The following is a 16,069-nucleotide window of genomic DNA, read 5'->3' on the forward strand; positions in this document are numbered from 1 at the left end:
TTAATCTACTCTTAAACTTTTATTTGAACTTTATGGAATTAGAGATTTTATAATATTGTATACTTTTCAAGTGAATCTGTGATTGTTCAATGTACCAACAGGCCATTTAGTCTATCTTCTTTTGAAAAGTTTAGTCTATCTTCTTTTGAAAAGCTTCTGTTTATGTCTTTTGCCCACTTTTCAATGGAGTTGTTTGATTTGTTCTTGCCAATTTTCTTGAGTTTTTTGTAGATTTTGTTTATTAGCCCTTTGTCAGATGTATAGCATGCAAATATTTTCTCTCATTCTGTAGGTTGTCTATTTTCTCTGTTGATTGTTTCCTTGGCTGTGCAGAAGAATTTTAATTTAATCAAGTCCTATTTATTTATTTTTGTTGTTGCTATGATTATCCTTGGGGTCCTCTTAAATTCTTTGCCTAGGCTGATATCTAGAGGAGTTTTTCCAACATTTTCTTCCAGAATTCTATGGTTTCATGTCTTAGCTTTAAGTCTGCTATCCATCTTAAATTAATGTTTATGTGTGGTGAGAGGTATAAATCCTATTCCAGTTTTCTGCATGTGACCATCCAATTTTCCCAGCACCATTGATTGAATAGGAATTCTTTACTCCAGTGTATATTGTTATCTACTCTGTTAAAGATCATAAGGCAATATGTGGATGGTTTTGTATCTGGGTTCTCTATTCTGTTCCATTGCTCTATGTTGCTATTCTTGTGTCAGTACCATGCTGTTTCAGTTACCATAGCCTTGCAATTTAGTTCAAAGTCTGGTAAAGTGATGCCTCCAGATGTGTTCCTTTTGCTTAAGGTTGCTTTGGCTATTTGGGCTCTTTTCTGGTTCCAAATGAAGCATTGAATTATTTTTTCTATATCTGTGAAAACTGACATTGATATTTTGATGGGGATTGCATAAGATAGACTAATGTCCAATAAACATACAAAAAAAATGGTGCACATCACTAATCATCAGAGAAACTCAAATCAAAATCACAATGAGATATCACATAATCCCAATGAGAATGGCTTTTATCAAAAAGGCTCAAAACAATGAATGCTGGCATGGATGTGGAGAGAAAGGGACACTTACACACCATTGGTGGGACAGCAAACTAGTGAAACCTCTATGGAAAATAGTATGGAGATTCCTCAAAGAACTGTAAGTAAACCTATCATTTGATCCAGCAATCCCACTACTGAGTATTTACCCAAAGGGGAAAAAAATCATTTTATAAAAAAGACACTTGCACTACAATGTTTATGGCAGCACAATTCACAATCACAAAGATGTAGAATCAACCCAAGTGCCCATTAATTCATGAGTGGATTAATAACATGTGGTATATGTAAACCGTAGAGTATACTCAGCCATAAAAAATGAATTAATACCTTTTACGACAATCTGGATGGAACTGTATACCATCCTCCTAAGTGAAGTATCACAAGAAAGGGAAAACAAACACCACATGTACTCACTACTAAATTGGAGCTAACGAATTAGCAGTCATGTGAACAACTGGAAGTGAAATTCAACAGAAATCATGCAGGTGGGAAGGGGGAAGAAGAGACAGGTGAAATTATACCTAAGGGGTACAATGTACACAATCTTGGTGATGGGCACACTTATGACTTTGACTCAAGCAGTACAAAAGCAATCCATGTAACCAAAACAACTGTATCCCCATAATATTCTGGAAAAATATATAAATAAATAAAAGTAAATAAATATTTACAGCTATTAAAAAAATACCAACAGACCGAGTTCATGTTAGATTCTCTTTCAGTCATCATTACTCAAACAACCTGATGATTATATATATAATCTTTATATCTATCTATCCACATTTGTATAATTTCATTAATTATCTGGCGTCATTTGGTCACAGAATTCCTGACAAGGATTTCTTAGATAACATACAAGTTTTCATTTTTCATTTGAGCAAAGAAATAATGAGTGTTGGTACTAATGCAGTATGTAAATCTCACCAGTCCTCTTTGCTTCTCTTAACATAGAACTTTAGACATTGTGAAGCTATTGTTTTTATTGTGGAAGTATGCTAATAGACATTTAATTTTTAATCAAATACTCAGGTATTTCACTCTTCTGGTAGGAATTAACTCACTTTAATTATACCACTTATCCCTAAAGAAGCCAGTCCTCTGAATATGTATGCTTACAAAAAAGTTGATTTGAAAACATCATATTTTTCCTGTTTTTCATGCTAAGTTCACAATATTTATAACTGAACTTATTTTTACAATAAGCCCATATTCTGGGGCTCTGACTACTTGCTAGTATCAAAAGATAAGTAACAAGTAATAGTGGTGGTTGAGTTGCAGAAGCAGAAAGATAACATAGAGCAGCTAAGGTATTAACATACACTGCAAGTGAAGAGCTGTACATGTTCAAGTTGCATTACTTGTGTTCTGACTTACAACAGAAGGATAAATCCTACTGACATTTTCACCGAAAGCAATAATGGTAATATATTACCTGATTTCGGAAAGCATCTGTAGTTCTCAAGAAAATCAAGCCAGCACAAGACATTGAGGGCATTAACTAGAAAAGAAAAAGGAGATATTCACTTTAGTTTATACAGATTATTATTTGTATTTAAGTAATTAATAAAAGGAAAACAATTAAAATAATTTTTCCAAAGTGAGACAAGAATTAGGAACATGTTTAATTCTTCCTGTTTGATTATTTTCAACCAGAATAGAAGTCATATTAGAATCACCCTTGCAAACTCTTCCTTTCCTCTCATCTGAAAGAAATTTAGACAACTCCTTTTCTTTTCCCTTTCTTACCCTGCCAGTCATACTGTTTCAGTCACATTCACAAAAGGGATATTAGCATAATTCTCAGGTGTGCTTGGCTAGGAAGTATATTAAGAATTATTCTATTAAGTGACAAAATATGAACGTAAACTCTGCTGTGTAATTATGGATATTTAAATAATAAAAATCATAAAGCATTATAAATATTTAGGTTAAAATTTTCAGGTTATTTTCCTCTGAAAATATTTTATCAAAAATATAATTTTCATATAGCACCAATATGTATATCATGGGTCACATCTTTTCCCTTTCACACAGCCCACCCTCTGGACATTATAAACAACTTCTCTGACTATTCAGTCAGCAGACCGTGCTATTCTAATGCCTTCATTACATGGGCACAGCTAGTAAGAATCCCAGACATCATTTCCCCTACCATATTTAATTTTCCTTAAAAGCCTATCATGGAAGAGTTATCTTTCTTTTAATTTTTTTCTTTTACTAATGTTTGGTACTAAATTGTGTTCTCTCAAATTTGTATGTTGAAGCCCTCCCCACAATGTGACTGGATGCTATACCAATTGGCCAAAAAAGAAAGGAGATTTCAATACTTTTACCTAACTTACCATAGATCAGTAGGAGATTGGTGCCTGTAGCCACCCTCAAACATACTGAAACAAAATATGCTTGAGTGTGGCTACCAGAATATTGTGTTGAGGGAGGTGACAATTATGGTACATCTGGAAAGAGAAATGGGCTCTTCCTCTTCCTTCTTCTGCTTTAATCATATGTTAAAGAGAACTTTATGAAAACTTCATGTTCACTGCAGCTGCATTTCATAGTCTATTAGAGAGACCATACAGAACCTGGAAGTAAAACTAGAGTTCTATCTAACACTTTGATTTACCTTAAAGCAACGTTCAATAGCAATATAATAATAATAAATAAGCTATAAATAAACATAAATAAATAATTCATTAAAAATGAAAAGTCTCTTAAGTGCCACAAGTGTGTGTATGCCATCTGCATACAGAATGAATGTATTCATTAAAGAGAGAATAGGAGAAATTTTAGATATCAACTTTTACTAATAATTTATGTATACAGAATCAGCACTAATTTATAGCCAAGCACATGTTTTCTTTGAATACTATACAGAAATAAATTAGACTTCACATATGTATAAATAATCTGGAATTCTATTTTAATTCACTATTGGTGGCTATTAATTTTTACTATTATATTTTTAGATATGTTGGGTTAGAATCATAGACTACATTTTAAATTCAATAGATTTTATAATTTTCAAAATAGGAAATTTTATAGCTCATTGTCTTCTTCTTCCTCTTCTTTTTGTTATTCTTCTACTTCGTGCAAGGAATAAAATAGGTTAAAGCTTAAAGCTTATTTGGTTAACTTTAGGTATCTATTATAGCATTCAGAGCTGTAAAAAATTTCTTTTACCTCATTGGTCTTTTGTGCTCATGGTGATTCTGACTGGTAAAAATAATCTACCATAAAGTTCTGCATAAGCTCTGAAAGACACTGAATAAATAATTTAGGCTGAGTCTCTTTTGTTTGCAAAATTTTGGCCTAAGAAAATATGCACATAGCTCAAATGGTTGTATAATTTTTTAACTTAACATTTCTATTTTTTTTATTTTTGGTCCTACTTCATGATTTTTATCAAAGACCAATTAGGGTAGTAAAAGTGAATAAAAAAAATATGAAGAAAGAGTAGGTGTAGCCAGAACAGGTTGTACTTGAAAGATAAGGAATATGTATCACATAAAAGTTAGAATACAGAGGGGATGGTGTGGCCTCACTGTGTGGATATAATGATGAAGTTATCTTTAAATTCTCAATCAACATAGTAGAGAAAACTTTTGAGACTGTAAAGCAACTCTTAATGCTGAATACTAAGTGATACATTGATAGACAATTAACCTATCAAATCCTGTTTGTGAAATATTTTCAGTTTACTCAAATGCATCTTTTGAAAACTGACCTATTTGCTTAAAGCTAATAAGAAGTGGTATTGATAGATCAAATAAAGTTACTATCTACAAAATCTCAAATTTGTGGAGCTCTTTGGGTGAAGACACTCCAGTAAGTGCCTCCTACATAGTAGATGGTCAATGACTATATATTGAATTGAAAGGATGGTGTATGGCAACTACCATTAGATACATCAATCCCATTACTAGGCATCTACCCAAAGGAACAAAAGACAATCTATAGAAAAGACATTTGCACTAGAATGTTTATAGCAGCATAATTCACAATTGGAAAGATGTGGAAACAACGCCAGTGTCCATCAATACATGAGTGGAATAAGAAAATGTGGTATCTGTATACCACGAAGTAGTACTCAGCCACAAAAAACAATGGTGATCTAGCATCTCTTGTATTATCCTGGTTAGAGCTGGAACCCATTCTACTAAGTGAAGTATGACAAGAATGGAAAAACAAACACTACATGTACTCATCATCAAATTGGTATTAACTGATCAACACTTAAGCACACATATAGTAGTAACATTCATCGGGTGTCAGGCAGATGGGAGGGTGGAGGAGGGGATGGGTATATTCACACCTAATGGGTGCGGTGCACAGCGTCTGGGGGATGGACATGCTTGAAGCTCTGACTCAGGTGAGGAAAGGGCAGTATATGTAATGTAAACAGTTGTATCACCATAATATGCTGAAATAAAAAAAGAAAAAGAAATTTAAAAAATAATAAAAAATATAAAAAATAATATCTGAAAGAATATTTTATAACATCATTGAAGATTAAGTAGTATATGAAACTACTGGCTAGAAGCTTCTTTAAACATATGGAAGATAATAGAATAAAAGACATTAAATTTGGTTCCCAATTAAACTGATAAAGATTAAAACAAAAATTCTGGCACATTCTGCATATTGAAACTTTTAATAGGTGAGCTGTCTGATACTGAATTTTTATGAAAATTGCAGAAATACAGACCAAGACCTCTATTATGAAATTTTATCCAATAACTGTATATTTGAAATTAGAAATTTAATCGCCCTATGATGGATCTGTATGTGTTTTTAAAAATACAGTCTTTGAAAAAATTAGAATCACTCTTGTCTGTAGCTATTCAGTGAAGTGCTTAATCTACATATAGGTTTAATTTTTTAGCCAGCGGTTAACCCATGTATATAGTTAGCAATACCCATACAAAAAGAAGCAACAGCGCAATTTGAAAAGGCTCCCTGTTGATAATTGAGACATGACCATATTGATTCAGGAAGTACTTGGCTTATTATTTAACATTTTCAGCTTGATGTACCAAAATAAGCATTCAATAAACTGTTCACCTACACAGAGAACTGTGTTACTTCAATTACACTCAAGTTGATTGAAGCTAATTTAATGGTAATTAGTAATTTACAAGGTCAAGAGGCGCACACTTCTAACTCCACGCTGTTAAAATGGTCACAGCTTACATATATGAGTGAGAATGCCAAGGGAAGTAAACTTATGAAAACTATGCATAAAAGGTGGTAGTATTTTATGAATCTAAATAAATTACCTAAAATAAAAACAGCTGCTTTTCATAACATTCAATATGTATTTTTGGTTATTGACAAACTTTTGCTCTTATGATTATTTCTACACATAAAGACAAAACACCTGTTGATTTATTTCAAGCAAAGTATACATATATTTAGTTCACTTTCAATTCCTATATAACATTGCTCTTAGATTTGGTACTAAGTTTCTTTTTAAATAGAGAAGTCATATGACTTATTTTTAGTACAGATGTATCATTAATTATGAAGATCTTACTTTATTGCTGATTTCACCACTAAATTATCTAAAGACCCAAATATTATATATTTATAGGTAAACACATTTCAATATATCACACATAACTCAGAAAATCTTAAAATTCAGTGATTTTTACAAAATGAAATTAATATCTAGGGAAATTAAATTGTCCAAGGTCACACAGAAAGTAACATAAGTAGAAATAAAATTTAGATTTCTTCATTTCTTGGTCATCATTTTCCCCATTTAAATTATAATTATTAAATACTGATAATATATTACAAGACAACATACATATGGTGTATACATATACCCACACACGCATATACAACTCTCATATTAGAAATCATTCAATATGATTTATTATCATCCACCTTATGTTTTAATGACGAAAATAGTTACCGCACTTTCATCCATGGAATAGTTTGCATTGTGTTTTGAAAAATAATACTGAGACAAAAAGGTTTTCATTTGAAAAAATGGGATATAGGCAGGTGCAAATGCTTAACATAAAATTTCCCCTTGGGTGATAAACCACATTTTAAGTGTTTCCTAAATTGTCTCTTAAGGAGCAAATATGTTCCTACATTTCTGTATCTTTGAATGATGTTTGAGGCGGATTTACCTAATTGGACAGTTAGTCTTTACAGAATTACATGTCTCAGACACAAAAAAATTACCTTAATGACAGAAGGCTCATGCTCATCTGAGTGATGTTATAAATACAAAACTTTTAGATATTTCTTTAATGCCACTGCTTCTTTTATATGCCACATTCAAATCCATCATATGGTAGGCTCAAAATTAGCCCAGCTTTGTAGATAGTTAGAAAACTTTTCTTTAAAATTGTTTAATTCATCCTTTCAATAAAAAATTAAATTTTTATTTAAAATTTCACCAACTTGAAACTTTGACAGGAGATTTAAGTGTAGACATAAAACATGGTTATAAAAGAGCAAATATTTGAGCTTTATAGAGGAAATACTGACATATTTTTGGTTGTTTTCAAGGACATTTCATTTGACTATGCTTTTCCAGAAAATATAAGGTCACTCCACTCACTTAAGTTAAAAATTAGAAATAAAAAAAATAAAAAGATTTGGAAAAAAATACGTAGTTCCTATTCCAGCATATTGTTATTATTAAGGAAAACAAAGCAAATACAAAGTTCACAAAAAGGGTAAATATTCAATAACTGCTTTTCTATCTTATTCCCTGGAGAACAAATTTTTACAATAGTACTTTTGTTCTTAGAAATAAAGACAGTAGTCCAAAAGAAAATAAAAATATTCTTTTATAAATATTTTCCTGTGATTAAACATGAACAGAGAAAAGGGAAGCTAGAAAATGTCTAAGAGTAGAAAGTCTGATTAAAAACATTCTTCTAAACAGATTTTTGACTCCCCTCCTTTGCATGTTTTATAATTAGGCCTTGAAAGAGAGCATTTAAAAATTGTGCTAACAGCACTAGCAGATAAAAGTGTTCACTGAACCATTTTCTTATATTCCTAAGCCCAAAGATCTTCACCAGCTCGATTTTTTTATAGTTGTTGCCTGAATTTAACTTGAACAATATTTCATATCACTATGCATAATAAAGTGCATTGAAACCTGTTTAAATGAGTACTTGATAAAATAAAGAGCTTTTCAAAAAACAATAGTTATTGCACACCATCTCCAGAAAGGGTCTGTGTGCAACAAATCATTGTGAAAGAGGAGAACACGTTATACAACAGCCATTGGTATAAATATAGAAAAATATATAAAAATTATACAACAGTTTTTGGTATAAATGTACTATAAGTTACCACATGTAGAACATTATAAATAATGAGTTAAAAAGTGAAATATAATCATCTTTATTAGCTTTATTTGTTTGCCTGTGTAATAAAAGAATCCTCAGTCACATGAAACACTGATGCTATGAGTCTCAATGCATTACATTATAAAAACATATCACTAAGAAAGGAATAATATTATTAGGAGAATGAAAAGTCAAACCACAGATGAGAAGAAAATAGTATCAAATCATATATCTATCATATACCTTTGTCTTGTGTCTAGAATATAAAATAACTGTCCAAACTCGATGAGAGTAAACAACCTAATAAATAAACTGGGAAAATATTTGAACATACACATCATTAAAAAGATAATGAATTCTTATTATATCCCAGAACATGGACTTATCTCAAAATAATCAGGATACATAAGATAAGACAAAGAAAAAATACTTATTATAATGCTCCATTTATATTGAATTCTTAAAAATGAATATTAAACTATATTACCAGAAATTGAATAAGTGGTTGTTCAGGAAAGGGGAATTACAAAGTAACCTGAAGAAACTTTTGGCAGAGGATGAATATGTTTACTATCTTGATTATGGTGACGAATTTTTGGGTATACATCTATATCGAAATGTATCAAATTGAAAATTTTAACAGTTTCATCTTTATTTTATGTATATTACACATTAAAAACATGTAAAACTGTTTAGGAAATGTAAACTTCAGCAAGGTTTTTTGCACTGTGGGAATTTTCAGTACTTATGAAATATGTTTTGGAAATGCTTACTGAAATAAGGTCAAAAGTATTTTCAGTGTAAGGCTTTTCAGAGTTTATATACATAACAATATAGCAAATTTTAAGTAAATGACTTTTACCTAGATGGTTTTCCAAACTAGTTGTGGAAATTATTCTTTATCCGTGAAACATTTGACAGGACTAGCATCCCTGGAATATACTTTGGAAAACACTATATACTAATGATAACAAATATTGCTAGTTGGCCTGGTAACGTCTGTTTTTGTTTGTTTGTTTTGTTTTGGCTAATATAAACACCAGGGGAGGACCAACAGTCCACCAAAGATACAGCTTCCCTTTCAACAGTTAATGAGAAAGGAATGCCTGACCTGAGGACAGATTACATTTTTCCATCCCTTGGCCTCTATTGGGAGTCACAGTGCAAGTTCTTGCAATTAGTAAGTAAGAAAAAGTGATGTGTATCACATCCAAGGAAAAGTAGTCAAGAAGGAATATCCTTACTCCACATTTTCTTTTCCTATCTCCTAGCTGAAAGAGAAGGTTTCTGGAAGCCTAGATTATTTCAAAATCTTAGTGCCTGAATTGTCACATGTAAGTCTAATGAATGAGAAATAAAATTCTCTTAAGTTTTGGGATTAGTTACAGCAGTCAATAATGCCACAATCAATTATGCCTCAATCAATATAAAAATTTGATCAGTGAAAGTATGTGCTGCCCATTCCTCAACTTATCATAATATTCAGAGAATTTTAGGTGCTCTATTGCCAAATACTACAAGACATTTTTCAATCTATATATTTTATGTACCTTATTTTCATCAATATGCATGGAACGTGAATTTAAAAGATAAAAATGTAATATGCATCCCCTAATGGGGTTTGTTAGCCATAATATAAAGAAATGAACTGAAGTCAAATCCAGCTTGATAACTCTGTCATTATTTCTAACATTGATTTTACATTCTTCATCAAATGTCCCTTAAAACTATGCAGATGAAGATATATTTTAAAATCAAATATACATTGTGTGAGATGCTCATTGCCACAGTATTTCAATTAGCAATGTAAATGTTAACCTATGTTTTAAAACAATCCTAAATACTTCCCTGTAGATTTTTAGTTTGCACTACGGAATCATTCAATCTACCATTAGTGAAAGTGTGACAGCTATTGATTCATGATTTTTTTCCCTTTGTTGTTAGGAGACTTAATGTTCATAATAAGATGAAATTTTTCCACAAATTTATCAATGTGAAAAATCTACATAAAATACTCACTACATTATAGAAGTACTCTCCAAAATACACAAATCAACCTCTATCGAAAATTTTCTATAAATTTTCAAAGCAACACATTTTATTTTTTCTTTTGGTAAATGTGATACTGTAAGTTTATTTTCTGAAGCCCAAATTAAGATTCATGTGTTGAAATTATAATATTTCGATAGTGGACAATTAAAAATATTCATACAGTTTTTCAGTGATGTCATATAGGGTTCAATTACTAAAGAAGACTCACCAGATCCAAAATGACAATGCTTAAAATTCTAAAATTTATTGTAGGAAAATATACAATATAGCAATAGTATTAATGTAAGGATGTTCTTCACAGCCAAAAGCTGCCTCACAGCATGGGGTCCACAGGGGGCACACTTGAGCTCCATTCATCATCCCTCTGTAAGTCATATCTGGATAAGTTTTCTTTTTTGGATCGGAAACCACTAACTTGTGCATAGGACATCTCAGAATCAAGAAGTCCAAAAGGGAGCATTTCATGTTTCATGTTCACTGTTATCACATACTTTAATTCTAACTCTTCTGCTGAAGGCTGAATTTGATGGGAACATCTATGTTCTTTTTAGTTTGTTTTTTAAAACAGTCTCACTGTGTTGCCCAGGATTGAGTGCAGTGGTTATTTTCAGGTGTGAACAAGCATACTACAGCCTTGAATTCCTGGGCTCAGGTGATCCTTGTGCCGCAGCCTTCCAAGTAGCTGAGACAACATGTGCACAAAACCTAGCAAAGCACCTACACTCTCAATACATGAATTCTCTTCAGAAGCCTCATTTGTATTGTTCTCATTTCTCCCTCCTGTGTATTTCCACCTATTCAAAATTCCAAAAGACAAACTCAGTAGAACCTAAAATTGAAGGCAGATAACTCCAGTAGATCTCTCTTCATGGTACATACCTTATGTGCTTATATCGTTATAGGAAAACCAACTCAATTTTAAGAATTTCACTTCCCTGAGGAGTAAATTACAGATTCCTTAAATTGACAAATGAGTACTTTCACAGTCTGAACCCAGTCTACATTTTACTGGTGCAAATTTAGATTCAGGCAATAAAAATTCGCATTACCATATTGTCAAATCTATGATTTAGTAAAGACTTTTTGATCTTTATATGGTAGAGGTCACACAGAACATTGTTTACCTTAAGTTTCCCTACATTTCTGGAAGTCCAGGAAATGTAGTCATTAGAACATGCAACACAGTGAGATCACAAATCTTATTTAGGTAGCAGTGTTTGGAAACAGTTCTTGATTCACCTGACCTGTACTGGGATGAGAAATCTCCACTTTAATCATGTACTCCTATTGCTTTTGTTTTGTTTTGGTTTGTTTTGTGTTTTCCCCTGCATACACTAAGAAAACACTATTCCAAGTAGGGTTGCACAAGACTGAGTGTTTGGGCACTAAACTTTTAAGGATAATTTTCAACAGGTGTTCACTTCTTCTAGAAAACTACCTAAAACAACATTTGAAAGAAACTTTGATTAGGAATTACAAAGGATATGTAAGGTGTTAGGTTACTTCTCACTATTAAGATATTTTATAGTTTATTCTTAATTTACTTATAAAATGATATTTAGTAAAGGATAAGTCACTTGCAATATTCATTGTTATGCATTTTAAATACCCCATTACTAAGAAACCGTCAATTGGTCAGAACATCTCTTATCTTCTGGTATAATCTGGACATCACTGCTTTTCTTTCTTCAGGGTGTAATGATCCCATTCTCCTACAGGATTTTCTTTTTTGTGTTACCATTCTTCCTGTCACAACTGGAGAGAATTTGACTTTTTCCCATTTCACTCCCAATTTTGTTGATAATGTAGCTTTCAATAAAGTCCATGTAAGTGAATAAATTTATAAGCAAAATAAAATGACTGATTATCTGATGTATAAAATATAATGGATTTTTTCAGTAAAATGTACACTTAATGGCTTCTCACTATTTATTCATATATTCTTTAAGAATGTTTTTGTTGTTCAAAGCTTTGTCAATATTCTTTTTTGGGGGGGGGTGTACCAAATTTCTTTATTTAAAGGAATGGTACCAATGAAAGAACTTAAGTGCATGTTTTGGTATAACTTACAGAAAAGGTAAAGGAAACGGCGAAATACATGTACTGCCTGGGTGACCAGGAAGTCACCCTGTGGCTATGGGGAAGTTAGCCTAAGGCTTAGCTCTTATTATCACTGTCTCCCAGGGTGTGCTTGTGAAAGAGATACCCCGCCATGGCAGACTCGGGGGCTCCCATCTTGTGCAGGTTGGTTACGTGGCCACCCAATTCTTTGATGACTTTCACCTGCTGATCCAGGTAATGCGTCTCAATGAAGTCACACAAGTGGGGGTCATTTTTGTCAGTGGCCAGTTAGTGCGGTTCCATTTGTGACTGATTCACACTGTTTTCCAAGCATAAGGCACACTCCATTGCATACAGCCCCCTCTCCCAGTCATCATGGTCTGGTTTCAGGATGTCCTGGAAGAAGATTCGGCCACCTCGTTGGTTCTGCAGCTTCATCAGTTTCTCAGCATGTTCCCCTCCTCATGAGATTGGTGAAGACAGTATTTGGCAAAACTCTTCAAAGCCACATCATCGGGGTCAAAGTAATAAGACATGGACAGAGTAGTAGGCGTAGAGCTCCAGGTTGATCTGGCGGTTGATGGCGGCCTCCAAGTCCTGCTGGTAGTTCTGGCGCAGCTGCGAGGAGGACGCGGTTGTCATGGTGGCAGCTGCTCGGCACCGGACGGCGGCGGGGGCCTTGGGGCGGTCCCAAGGCGCGGTGAGGAGGTGGCAGAGGGCTGGCTCTGAGCAGCCGGCCAGGGTAGGGGTCAAGGGCCAGGTTCCGTCCAAGCAGTTTGAAGCAGGAAACCGCGGCGACTCTCAGTGAAGAACGTCTCCTTTGTCAATATTCTTTTAGCCTTGATTTAAAAATCTGTTAGGTGGGACTGCAAACTAGTACAACTTCTGTGGAAAGTAATATGGAGATAATTCAAAGAGCTACAAGTAGAACTACTATTTGTTCCAGCAATCCTGTTACTGGGCATCTACCCAAAGGAACAAAAGACATTCTGTAAAAAAGACATCTGCACTAGAATGTTTATAGCAGCACAATTCACAATTGCAAAGATGTGGAAACAACCCAAGTGCCCATCAATACTTGAATGGATTAATAACATATGGTATACCATGGAGTTCTCCTCAGCCATAAAAAACAATGGTGATATTGGCACTCTTTTTTTTATCTTGAATAGAGCTGGAGCCCATTCTACTAAGTGACGTATCACAAGAATGGAAAAACAAGCACCACATGTACTCACCATCAAATTGGTATTAATTGATCAACACTTATGTGCACATACATAGTAGTAACATTCATTGGGTGTTGGGCAGCTGGGAGGTGGGAGGAGGGGATCAGCATATTCACATCTTATGGGTGTGGTACACATTATCTGGATCATGGACACCCTTGTAGCTCTGACTGGGATGGGGCAAAGGCAATATATGTAACCTAAACATTTGTACCCCCATAATATGCTGAAATGAAAAAAAAAAAAAGGAACATTCCAAAAAAAAAAAACCAAAAAACACACAAATGAAACCTGTTACACAATTGCTTTTAATATCCTTGGTAGGTATTTAAACTTGAGGGTAAAAAGCCTTTAAAAATAGCCAAAATTCTTTGATCCATGGATAGTGTTACTCTGGGAGACTCAGTTTACCATTAATTCAGTTGGCCAGTGATTTATGCATGCTATTATCTAGTATACGATATTAGTTTCCTAGGACTGTTAGGAAACAGTAACAAAGTACTAGAAATGCTATGGCTTCAAACAACAAAAATTAATTCTTTCAGAGTTCTGGGGACAAGGATCTGAATTGAAAGGCTCCACAGGGTCATAATGCTTCTGAAGGATCTAGGAGAGGGTTCTTCCTGGCCTCTTCCATCTTCTGGTAGCTCTAGAGGCATTCCTTGTCTTGTGGCAACATACCTCCAATCTGAGTTCTGTGTCTGTATCTCAAATCTCTCTCTGCTCTTTATAATAAAAACATTTATCATTGGATTAGGATAATGAATCCTAAATCCATGATGATTTAATCTGGAGATCTTTAATTAATTACATCTGCTAAGACTCTTTTTCCAAATGAGGTCACTTTAACATATTCCAGGAATTAAGACTTGAGCATGTGTCTTTGGAGTTCACTATTCAACCCCCTATCCACTCCCCATACCAAAACTCTTGTGAAGGTCATTACTATGAAGGGCTACTGAAATATTTTCAATAAATATTATTTTATTGATTGAAATAAGTAACTCCTGAGGAACTACTTTATATTCTCTCTTTCTGTTTCTGTCTCCACACACACAAACACACACACATGTGCCACATGCACACACACATCATTCTGGTATATTATTTTAAGAAACAAAATTAATTCCATTGCTTTAATTTCATTTCCCATATCTCAGTAACTTTTTTTTTTCTCACCTGATTAATTATCATGGGAATAACAATCTATCAAAATATGCAAGTTGAAAAAAAGACCAGAGAAAAACCTTATGGCCGTAATAGAGAATAACAGAAATGCCTGCAATTTTAAAGTGATTTATAATTCATTGCGTATTTCCTTTTATGTTCACATCAACTCTAAAAGAGGACAATCAGGTATTTATAGGTCCTTTACATAGGTGAGGAATTTTAAGTTCATAAAATTATGGTTAGGCAAGATCCAATGACTGGTAGGGCAGAGGATACAAAGAGGACCATGCTTTTGACTTCAAGCTCTAATCTCTTTACTAGCAAACAGAATTTTGAGGTCACTTCATATTCAGAATCTTGCTTGCCCTACTTCCTCCGCCACCCTACCTTGAACTCTGTATTGGGTTGTCAATCCATTGCTACCTTGTAGACTGTTTATTTTTATTTATTATTTTTTTTTTTAGAAAATGTATATCCCTCTTTCCATATATCTTTATATGGCATGCTGTGCCTGAGCATATTGAAGAGGTGTAGAGATGTGGTCTCTAGGTTTGGATTTTTTCTCTTTAAAAACTGCAGTCTCTCCAATACAAACCCTACTGTGAGATATTTCAAGCTTGATCCTAAAAGGAGCAGGTGGTTCTAACCGAATGAAAGAGGAAGTGTTGGTGAAAAAAGTAGTTTCTCAAAAAATAATACCACTGATATATGTTCCCATGGTAATCTTTTTCTTTTAAATTCTTTCTCAAATACAAGTATTTTTCTTAGTATACAATATAAACGTTTCCTTATAGCTCTTTTTGAAGTTATTTGGATGGAATACAAATGTATATATCACATATATCACTTTATTTCACATTTTGTAGGAGGTTTAGTGATGTTGATGTAGAAAGCTATTCTCTGTTGTGAGAATTTTCAACTGAAAGAACTCAGTTTAAATGTAATTAAAATAAGATATACCTATTTGCAGATTTATACTGTTTGAGAAGTTAGAAAGATTTTTACTTTGGCATTCAGTTACTTAAATAAAAATAGCATATGCAGTTTTGAGAGAGAGAGAGAGAGAGAGAGAGACATACACATGGAGAGATAGATAGAGAGCAACCTCAAACTGATCTATCTCCTTGTCTTGTTATTTCAAGGAATATTTCTGTTATTTCCAGTTTTCAGAAATACCACAA

At 33.3% G+C, this 16,069-nt stretch overlaps 1 pseudogene; it reads right to left on the minus strand.

Annotated features, from left to right (window-relative positions):
* Positions 1 to 12,553: 12,553 nt before the first annotated feature.
* On the minus strand, positions 12,554 to 13,134 carry LOC138386192 (ferritin heavy chain pseudogene; annotated as a pseudogene).
* Between the last annotated feature and the right edge of the window lie 2,935 nt (positions 13,135 to 16,069).

Source organism: Eulemur rufifrons, chromosome 7 (genome assembly GCF_041146395.1).
Source record: "Eulemur rufifrons isolate Redbay chromosome 7, OSU_ERuf_1, whole genome shotgun sequence".
NCBI classification, from domain to species: Eukaryota; Metazoa; Chordata; class Mammalia; order Primates; family Lemuridae; genus Eulemur; species Eulemur rufifrons.